The sequence below is a fragment of the Vanessa cardui genome, chromosome 28 (assembly GCF_905220365.1).
Source record: "Vanessa cardui chromosome 28, ilVanCard2.1, whole genome shotgun sequence".
In the NCBI taxonomy this organism is placed as follows: domain Eukaryota; kingdom Metazoa; phylum Arthropoda; class Insecta; order Lepidoptera; family Nymphalidae; genus Vanessa; species Vanessa cardui.
In genome coordinates this window covers 4,005,664-4,017,244 of record NC_061150.1, presented here as the reverse complement: position 1 = coordinate 4,017,244, position 11,581 = coordinate 4,005,664, and the positions used below count along the sequence as shown (strand labels likewise).

The 11,581-nt window shown below is 35.9% G+C and overlaps 1 pseudogene; it reads right to left on the bottom strand.

Annotated features, from left to right (window-relative positions):
• Positions 1 to 8,196: 8,196 nt before the first annotated feature.
• Positions 8,197 to 9,264, bottom strand: LOC124541388 (annotated as a pseudogene).
• Positions 9,265 to 11,581: the final 2,317 nt, after the last annotated feature.

The window sequence follows — 11,581 nt, the reverse complement described above, 5'->3', positions numbered from 1 at the left end:
GTATTAATTAAGTAATTATTTCATCCGTATGATTAAAAATAACCAACCGATGGCCCTTACGTATATATATATATATATCATTGATCATCATTGAATCAAATAATGTATATAAATAGAAACCACCATGCCATTGAAGAAAAAAAAAATCGGAACATCAACAATAGATGCGCAGCGTCATCCAAAAGAGCTACGGAAACAACACACCAACAAGAAATACGTTTAGAAACAAATATAAACCGAATTTCTACTTTGAGAGTTGCCAAAACAGTTAGTCAACGTAATGATCAAGTTCCAGATCTTCGAACAAGCATCTTCATCAAGAGTTACTAAAAATCCTGACGAGTGAGCCCAACGACTGGATGATCAACGATTAAAATAGACTAAGTCAAGAAATAGAACCAATCTCAATAAATCCCGATGTGATCATTGGTATCAATGAATATAGTATGCCCATATGGTCACGCTACGATGTTTAAAATAAACTGCTGATATAGTGCTACTCCACTGGCAAAATGTATTTACCACAACTGTTTGAACCACCAGAAATTCTTATCTACGTTATGGGAACTACTGAGGAGTCTGAATATTTCCTTCAGCATATTAGAACTTACAATTCTTGCTTTGAAATGACATCATTTGGAGCAACAAATATTGTACAATAAAATAATTTCGCGTCTACGTTTAAAGTGTATCATATGATTGGTTCACTTCTTCCAGTAGTAAAATCTCCAGTTTCTGGACATTTATTCCACGGACAACGTAGAAAAAGATTGATCTTCGATGCATTTTCAATACCACAACTAATCGAGAAGTCATCGCTAAAATTAGGATTATGCGTTATGAAAATAAATGTTTAGTTAATGATTTTAACAATTTTAAAAGGTGAAACTAGGTGCTCTAGAAGGCAAAACAACAAATGATTCGGCAGCATTAAAACGCATTTCATGCTCTGCATTGAATGGCGTTCTATCTGCATTGATAATGACTTTGAATACTTTCGTTCTGTTGATATACCTAGTTGCCATCAAAGGACCACTATGGTGACGTCATTATTGGACCGGGCCAATTAAAGAAACTAAGCGAATTACTTATTTTCACTTAGAAGAATTCTAAGAAATATTTTTGTCTGTATGAATTTTCCGTATGAAAATTTGTGTGAAATTAAATAAATATCATTTTTTTTCTCTATGACAGTCCCTACTAGAAATTATTGTAATTGTTATATGCCTAGTGCCTAGGCGGACCACGGCGCAAGCGACTGGCCCCGCAAGGAGCGCAGAGAGACCGACCCGCAGAGAGAAAAAAAATAAAATGAAGCCAGACGCATGGGACGCAAAAAATATATAATATGTTAAAATTTACTTTGCGAGAGAAATTATGTACTGAGAAACTAAACCCGAGTGTACCAAACAGCAGTTAGATGTTCACGTGAGGTGGAACACAGTCGGGGGTTAATTTCCGCGTCCTGTGCTTTCACATATTTTTCGGACGAATATTTATTGAAATATATTCTATTCAGTAAATGGACACTATTACTTTTCTACATCACTTGTTGACTCAGGTGTACTTTTTGTTGTGAATTAATTACTATTATTCTTGTATTTATTCGTTGATTTGATTTAAATTCTTATTGCACGGTTTTTATCTACATATATTCTATGTATCATTTTGTTTCTGTAGTTTATAAGTTTGTAACTGTAGGAATTTTCAAATACTTTAAGCCGTTAGGCAAACAAATAAAAGAAAAAAAGTACTAACTCATTACAGATGGCGCTGCAAACAGATCAGGAATAAAATATAAAAATTTTACCTTCCAATAAAATTTGTATTATGTTTCCTAAGACGTCCGAAGTCCATTAGGTTTAGGTTTATAGACATTTATTCTCAAAAAGACAAAAGTCACTTACATGAGAATACACAGAAAAAGTAAGGTAACAATTGTGCTCGTCTTAAAATAACTAGCCATTCAACGCATTAGTTTGTTATTGTTCAAATAATCATTTTAAATAACAATAATAATACAATATCAAATTATACTATTATTGCTATTCAAATTGATTGTGCTTTAATGTAATTAGCCAGTTTTGTCTTAAATGCTTTGAATGACTTTACATTTTTTATGTGAGCAGGAATTTTATTATAAAGTTGTGCTCCTTCATATGTAAGGGTTTTTTTACTGTGTGCTGTTCTAGTTTTAGGTAATACAAGGAAGCTAGCTCGTCGGGTGCTACGTTTAACATGTTCCTTTACTTTGGTAAATTTTATATTAGTGTGGATAGTTTTGTCGAGAATTTTTCTGATCAAGATACATGTACTATATGTATAGAGCTGTCGGATATTCATTATTTTGGTTTCATTATACATTTTTGTAGTAGATATTTGAAAGGGATATCGGAAGAGAGTTTTTATTACTTTATTTTGTGCTATTTGTAAGTTGTCTAGTCTTGTTTTAGTGGCACTTCCCCAAACTTCAATGAGATATAGTAAGTGGGGTTTGACTAGAGTGTTATAGATGGTATAACGCAGATCACGCGGAATACATCGGGCTAGGTTTCGAATTGAGCCAGTAATTGATGTTAGTTTTTTTCTTATATGTTCAATTTGAGTATTCCAGGTTAAATTACTCTCTATCCGTAATCCCAGATATTTTTCAGTGTGTTTTTGTTGTAATTGTTCGTTATTAATTGTAAGGGGTGCGTGTGGCAAAATTACTTTATTTTTAGCTTTAAAAATGATGTAGCATGTTTTTGACGTATTTATTGTTAGGAGGTTACGTTGAAACCATACAGCTAAAGTATTTAAGTCTTCCTGAGCTTGAAGGATGAGATTCTGTATAGATGGTCCAAAATAGAAAAGACAAGTGTCATCTGCATACAGGGTTATATATCCATGTAAGCCAAGGTCTTGGATGTTATTAATGTAAGTCAGAAAGAGCAATGGGCCTAGTATAGATCCTTGGGGAACGCCACAAGTTAAAGGTAATGACTTACTTTGATAATCCCCAATTTTCACCACTTGATGTCTATCAGTTAGATAAGATACGAACATTTTTAAAGCATTACCATGGATGCCTATGCTTTCCAGCTTCTTTAACAGTAATTTGTGGCTCACAGTATCGAAGGCTTTCTTTAAGTCAATGAATATACCCAAAACTATATTTTTGGTATCGATGCTGTGTTTAATTTTAGTGACTAGGTCAATTGTCGCAGTAAGTGTGCTACTTCTTGGTCTAAAACCGTACTGCCGTTCAGAGATAAAATTAATTGTTTCCAAGTATTTATGTAATCTATTGTGTAATATTTTTTCTAGTATCTTAGATATGACTGGTAACACAGATATGGGCCGGTAGTTACCTGGATCCGTTTTAGGTCCAGATTTATAAATAGGCGTTACTCTAGCAATTTTCAATGTATCTGGGAATGACCCTGCTAATAATAACTTATTGAAACATTGTGTTAAGGGCCTAGCTATTTGCTTTAGTATGCGTTTTAATACTTTTGTGTTTATACCATCTATTCCAACACTGCAATTACTGTCAAGGTTGTGTATTATATGGATTATTTCGCTTATTGTACATGGTTCAAGACTAGACATAACATGGTCAGTTTCAAGATTAATTTTAGGTAAGACGTAGGACAAATTATCGTAAGAAGTGTTAATTATCTTATTTGCTAGCATAGGTCCTATTGTAGAGAAGTATTTGTTAAATATTTCACATATTTCTTTTGGGTCAGTGATATGTTGTCTATCAAGGGAAAGTTTTGAAGGAGCACAGACTTGTTTTATTTTATTGTTAGATAGGTTATTTACAAGGTTCCACATTTTCTTCGGCTTTTTATAACATTTTGTAAATTCTTTATAGTAATAGTTATTTTTTGTGTTTTGAATAAACTTTGATACATATGAACTCGTTATCTGAAATTTTATTTTCAAATTGTCATCATCTTTGTTCTTCTTTAGTTCTACCCATAAGGCATTTCTATTATTTATCTCACTAATGACTTCCTTGTTTATCCAATCGTTTTGAGGGAGATTTAGAATTTTCGTTTTTATTGTCTTACTTTTAGAAATTAATTCTTTTAATTGATTTTCGAATTGTATGTAATCATTATTATGCTTGTCAAGCTCAAGTTCAGTCGCCAAGGTGGCTAGCTTTTCATAGTTTATTGCTTCATACTGTCTACGTTGTTTTGGTGGTGATTTTATTTTTTTCAATTCCAAATAGAGTTGTTTATGATCTGACATAGAGGAGTCGATTAGAGCCAAGTGAAAACTATCATTTTTTAGATTAGTACTAATATGGTCTATAATTGATCTTTTTGTTGACGATTCTCTTGTGCAGTATTTTGTTGTGATTTTATTTAATAATATGTGTCCCACTCCTCTCAATAGATCCGTATACTGCTTAGTCTTTTTATCTTTTGTCAACAAGTCAATGTTGAAATCTCCAAAAATGATGGTTCTATTTCTCTGTTGTAATTGAGATTCGTAAACATTAAGGAAATCATTAAAATTTGTGTGTCCAGGGTTATAGACGACTCCTATTTCAAGCGCATATTTTTCCAGCTGAATCCAAAGGTAATTGTTTCCTCCAGAATATGTTGATTCAGATAGGCTCGATCTTAGATTGTTGTGTATATAGGCTGAGACTCCTCCGCCTCTTGAGTCAGTTCTGTAATTGTAATAATGCGTGTAATTAGGGATTTGCAGATCTAATGCTTGATTTTCATTACTAATCCAAGTCTCTGTTAATAGTATAGCATGTATAGTGTTTGATACTGCTCGTAAGATGCACTTGAGTTCGTCCAATTTCCCTTCCTTGCATATACTTCGTGCATTAATGTAGAGGAATGTAAGGCGTGATTTATGGCTTTGTATGCTCTGATAGTTGTCGATTACTTGATAAGTAATAGTCTCGCTAATAGTAGGTACGCTGGTGTTTACTGAATATCGTTTTTTGACTTTTTTATGATCGTCGGCGTCCCGTTGATGTATTTTATAGTAAGATCTTCTTCACCTTGGTTTTTTCGTTTAATTAATTCTTCTTTTAAGTTTTTAAAATAATTTTGTTGTGCTGGTGTCTGGTCTGAAAAAATCTTTATGGTTTCCGGTAGTTTGTTTCTGTTGCGTAACAAGGTTTTTACTGGTTCCAGTGTGTCATAGCATATTTTAATGTTGCGAGATTTTCGGGGAGAGTACTTGCCAATTCTAAAAATTTTGTTAGGTTTCGGGATGTTTCCGTCAATCAGGGAAGTGATCTTCATGACTTCAATTTCATCTTTTGAGATTCTTTCTTCAATATTTGCAGATAACTGTTCGGGCAAGCCCAACAGTATTATATTCCTTTCTCTGTTCCTTCGATCTTGTATCTCTCGAATTATTTGTTCGTTGACAGGAAGTTGGTTTTCGGCTTTAGAATTCAGGGTTTGAGGAGATGATTGAAACTTGCTGATATTAACCTCGAATTTCTTTATTTTACTCTCGATCTTTTCTTCCAATAGTGTAACCTTAGCTTTGATGTTTTCGTGTTCTTTCAGCATGGTAGACGAAGATTGTTTCATATTGTTTAACTCTATTTTGATTTCCGAGAAGTTATTTCTTAGTGAACTTGAAGATTCATCGTTTGATTTTTTTAATTCAAATATTTGCATCCTTAAATCAGTAATACTATCCTGCATTTTACTCATAATGTGTTCATTAGATTCTACATATTTTTCTAATAAACCACTTATTCTATTGAGCTCTGTATGCAACTCCTTAATTTCATAAGAACATCTACAGTCATGATCAAATGTATGTTTTCTTTTGCGTAGTGTTATTTGTGGTTCATCTGTAAAACCGCTCAGTATCGATAAGTCGGGTTGCGATCCACCGCCAGTCGGCGTGCGCTTTTGCTGAGGAGATCGCTGAACACTCATTATATTATTTATAATGTATGGCAGCGTTAGGTTACAGTTGTGAACGCAAGTTTAAAACTTTAACTAGCGGTATTTACTTGCGACACCGCCTATTACATCCGAGTTGTAGCATCCAGTAGGTACTTTGTATTAAATATATGTAAGTAAAGTATACCTGCGCGTTGCACTGCACTCAGCGTGCGACGTATCGATGCGTGACAGAGTTAAAAAATCACAACTGCACTCTTTTCGCGGGGGTGCCGCCGGGGAACGCGATGCCGCTGAGCACGTTCAATTGTTTCTTATGATCGGATTCCAGGAACAAAACGATGTAATAACTGGTATTTAGCTAGCAGAAATTGGATTCACTTAATTATTAATTAAAGACTATTTTGCAATGACCCTGATAATAACTTTTAGAGTAAATGTTAACACACGTCTGCTCTGTACGACGAACTTGCTATTGCTATTATGAGAGTACATCGTCTGATTTCCGCTGCAGGTCGCTAAATTTCATGACTTCCGTTTCCTACTCACGCCTACGGCGCCCCCTATACCCCTTTCTGGAACTAAACTGACAAGCAAATACACGCCGCCAAATTTGTCATTGTTCGGCTCATAATGGATGGATGTAGCCACAGGAAGACCTTTCCTGGACTTCGGACGTCTTAGGAAACATAATACAAATTTTATTGGAAGGAAAAATTTTTATATTATGTGTTCCGTTTGACGTCTGAAGTCCATTATGAGAGATGTGTTTGTTATCTCCTGGTGGCTTGTATTTGTAATAAAATATTTATTTAAAACGCAACAATGTGATTAATTATTATTTCATTGAAATATGGCATTAAGTAAATAATTTAAATTCATTAAAGAAAATCATATAACTTTAACTAATGAATTTAAATAAACATAAATCAAATAATGAGCTAGAGATTTTTCAGTAGTTATCTCTGCATTTGATGTATTAATAATATGTTTTTGATAGAACTTCTTAAATGAAAGCTCATGTTGCCAGTTACCTTTACCTAGGTAATATGTCATTAATGTGGTAATTTTCTAGCCAATTTAAAGATGACACTGCTGCTCTAAAACTTCCAGTTGATGTTTGAATACTAGAATCAGCTTAAAGACCTTTTATCCAACCATGATCATCGCTGCAGTAGCTGGTCTAGTAAGGCCTCAGGTTGTTAAAAACAGATTTTTAATATTCCCTCTGATTTGCCGTGTCACGTGCACTAGAGAACATAGCCATTATACTTCATCGATGTTTCGGTCAGGAGCAGCCACGAAAGTAAAAAACTTAATTGTTGATATGAAGATGAATCGATCCAAATATGGGACGCAAGGTAATGTAAAGTACATTATCTATAAAATGGTCACTTTCAACACGTAAAAGAGTAAGGTCATGTACCCTACGGCCCGAAGCTAACAGCAAAATAGTGACATGTGTCTGGATATTTGATATAATACACTATACAATCTATATTTAAATAGCGAAATTAATATTCTTGCATCCCATATATAGCTTTGAATTTCACTATTGGGCTTGACACTATTTTTATATCAGATATAGTTTTACAAACGGATCCTATAACTGATTTATAAATTAGAATGGTTCGATGACAGATAAATACAGGTAATCGAAGTATCTAGCTCCATCTGCTGGTTCATGTATACGAGAGATAATGCTATTTTCCTGACAAAATCTAACCCACTTTTTTCAGTTAGGGGCGTATGTCCTTATCGTAGACTCTCTTTTTTTTAAATAAATAATAAATATGAGACAACATAACATGCTAAGCACTTGTGTTATGGAAAATCAAGAGTAACGACGGTACCACAAACACCCAGACCCAAGACAACATAGAAAACTAATGGTAATCTACATCGACTCGACCTTGGAGTGGCGTACCCATGAAAACCGGTGTACACACTACTCGACCACGGAGGTCGTCAAGCTTTTTCTCCTGCGATGTCCATGTCTCCGTCAGCGCGTCCCACCAGAGATAAGCCAAGCTTCCAGGCGTGGACTGCTGACTTAAGCAGGCAGTATCATTGTCAATGTGTCCGCCAGACTGTTGCTCAGATCTCTGAATTTCACAGGTCGTTTGAGGGCACGTGCTTTCAGGTCTGGCTTCCAAAAAGGCTTCTTCCACTTGGGTGCCACTATTTTGTACTGACCTGATGCTGAGTTGAGGTGGCCTAGCACCCTGGGGTGGCCTAGCACCCTGGGTATCAGACTGGACGGTGGAAGCAACCATGCCAGTCGATAGTGCCAGGATCTGCTGAAGACGTCTCAAAAACAAGCGTTCGTGTCTAGCAAGTCTAGAGTAACATAGTTTGTTACTACGTGTGCTGTCCGTGACGCGAACAAAACTGTCTGGTGTTTCCCACAGATTGAACAGCCTCGTGGTTGCTTCTTCTGTGAGATGCCACTCGGCGCCGGCGTGATTTTGCGAGAGGTGGTCAGCTTCGGTGTTGTACAGACCCGGTAGGTGGTGAGGGAGAAGTACAACATTGAGGTGGTCGGCTTCAGTTTTGTACAGTACCGGTAGGTGGTGAGGGAGAAGAACATCATTGAAGTGGTCCACTAGCGCCAGCCGTTTTTGAGTCAGATCTAGCAACTGTCGGCTTCCTCCCTCGTTCTTTTTATAGAAAGAGTCTTGGAGCAAAGTTGTTCTGGAGGCTATGGTTGCTCTCACTGCGTACATCTCCTTCAAATTGCAGTGCCATTCGGTCTGGTGTTATTCCCATGACCCTTTTATCATTTCGTTGCTTATAAGGGCTCCTCATTGAATGTCCAACGCGTCAGTGATGACGTGGTTCGTGGCCATTTTCTGAGGATGAATGGGTGTCCTCTGACTGATGTTCTCTAACCACCAGTCCAGCTCAGTACGTACCTCGTCCGGATACTGCTTTGATAAGCGAGTATACCCGAGGATAGCTCGTTGGTGTGGTACTGCAGGACTCGGCAATGCAACCTTCCCCGGTGGGTGATGAAGGTTGCAAAGTTGAGATATCCTACGAGGCGTTGCGCCTGCATTAGGTTCCAACTGCCGGTCGCAAGCTGCACGCGCAAATTCTGACGAATTTTCTGAATTTTTTCTAAGGGCAGGGACTTGGTGTTGGATTTTGTAGCCCATACAATTCCCAGAAAGTTTATTAATCTCGCTGGTGTCATAATTGATTTTTCAATTGATCCACCAACCTAGGCTGCTCAAAAACGTATGACCATCTTTACTTGAACTCTCAAAACATAGAGATGTTTTGAGAGTACACCAGGACCTCGGTCCTGGTGTACAAGTACATAATCATCTGAATAGACCATTAGTCGCAGGCCGTTCCTGCGAAGTATTTCGGGCATCCAGTGTGTTACTGAAGCAAAAATCCGCGATATGCGGTGCAGCTAATCCGAATGACAAACAAATCATCTAAGGGGACGACCCTGAGAACTGATCCGGAGAAACCTCCTGTGCTGTTCTTTTATCGGAAGATGAATAAGCCTGGCTTAAATCCAGTTTGACCATCCAATCCCCATGTTGTAAGCAATCGGGGACTTGTTGATGATGGAAAAGATGAAAATGTCTCGGTTTCATGTAGTGATTCAACCGCCTTGATTGGTCTTGGGAATTATAAAAATGGAGATATGAAAGACTGCGTCAGGGGCGCGGGTTCTAAACCTCTTAATTGAATTAAATTCTGCATTTCGATTGACGTTAAATGTGATGTTAGACTTCGAATTTTTATACATCCAATGTCGGAAGAACCAATGGAGATGTTTAGTTGAATGTGATTCCTGTTATTAATTTTACCACCTCTTATTAATTTTAATATTACGTTAGGTGCATTTTTATGTCCCCTCCCCCTCAACAAATATGCTGAGGAGTTATTTGGATGGAATTGCTCAGAATCTCTGTTTTCGGTTTGCTTAATTTTATTGGAATTTGCCCTAGCTCGAAATGGCTTTGTATTGGTATAGAAGGCGACGGTTCAGGTTATGGGCCGTGTGCGAGTAGCAGATGGTACCCGATTTTGTAGATTATATATACCACCTATATTTTTGTATAAATGCTGTTAATAGACTCGCGTTAAACATATAATCACAAGAAGGGGGTATTTTCTCTAAATTTATCGTTTAATTACTTTAAGCGGTCCCTACGGAGTAATTCTAAAACCTCAACACGTTTACCGCAAATGAATTGAAGAATATAGCGAGAAATTGTCTTATAAACAGAATAATTATTAAAAAGTTTGTTTCAATTTTTCATTAATAATCGAAGAGTTAAGCTGAACGTCCGATGAATTTGACCAGTCAACGAGGCTTTGTAAGGCAGTATTAACGTATTCGTTTTGTGCCAAAAAGGCATTAGTTAACGGAGCAACACCTCCGTTCCATCTGGAACCAACGTAATGGACTAAAGTAGTCCTCCAGACGTTGAAGTTCTTCATTCACTCTTAAGTCAATAAAAATAGGAAATTTTGTCATCACGTGATTGAATTGCTTTCGGTACAGAAGATTCTTTTACAGTAACGCTCAAATATTCAAAACTACCCGCCTCTATTTCTGGCGCATGTAAAAATTTTTCGTCAGTAGTTGTCGAACTTTGAATATTAGTTGAAGCTAGATTAGACATGTTAGTATTATAATTTGGCGCATAGAAGAATGAGGGTGGTGTCGCCGGTTTACAATTAGTATAATTCGAAGTTAAAATATTATTTACAAGACTCACCAATTGTTGTGACAATAAGTCAAACCTCTTATTCAGATCCCGCGATCAGTCACGCTTGTGGCGCCCCCTTGGTGGTCCGTCGTATTCATTTTCCGACGAATCCGATGAAATATCCGAAGAATTCGAACTAACCTCTACACTTACACTTAACTTTATTATTTTGATTAGTGGCGATAACCTCTTTACTCAATTTGAGGTTTTTCAAGAAATGGAAGACAAACAAAACTTGTTTTAAAATAACTTTCTACTTTAAATCTCGAAAATTGATTATATTTATTTAATGACAAATTTGGCGGCGTGTATTTGCTTGTCAGTTTAGTTCCAGAAAGGGGTATAGGGGGCGCCGTAGGCGTGAGTAGGAAACGGAAGTCATGAAATTTAGCGACCTGCAGCGGAAATCAGACGATGTACTCTCATAATGGACTTCGGACGTCAAACGGAACACATAATAAAGTTTTACTTATCGTATAGTTTAATAAATTGATTCAAAATAATTATATTAATTATAAGAGATTTTATTTTGAGCATTCACAAAGTTAATTAAATGTATATCTTTAAACAATTAATGAAACTTAAAAAATCTTTAAAAATTATAACAATGTTCAACAAATATTAGCTTTTTAAAAATACTTTACTTACAGTATCTCACAACAATTACCTTGTTAAAAAAAATAGCAGTTTATTTATTAAGCACTATTAAAATATATTAAATGTGTTTTTGACTTTTGTATATTAAAATGAAATCATTTAAACGATGACTAAAAATATATGAAGATCATTATTTACAACCATCACCGATAGATGGCGTTACACGCCCATTTTCACAAAATATAAGAACAATCAAATAAATTTCTACTGAATATTAGAGCTTTGTAAATAGTATTATGGTTACAAATAACTAAATCAATAAGGATTCTATAACTTTGATACATTTACGTGATAAAGTATAAT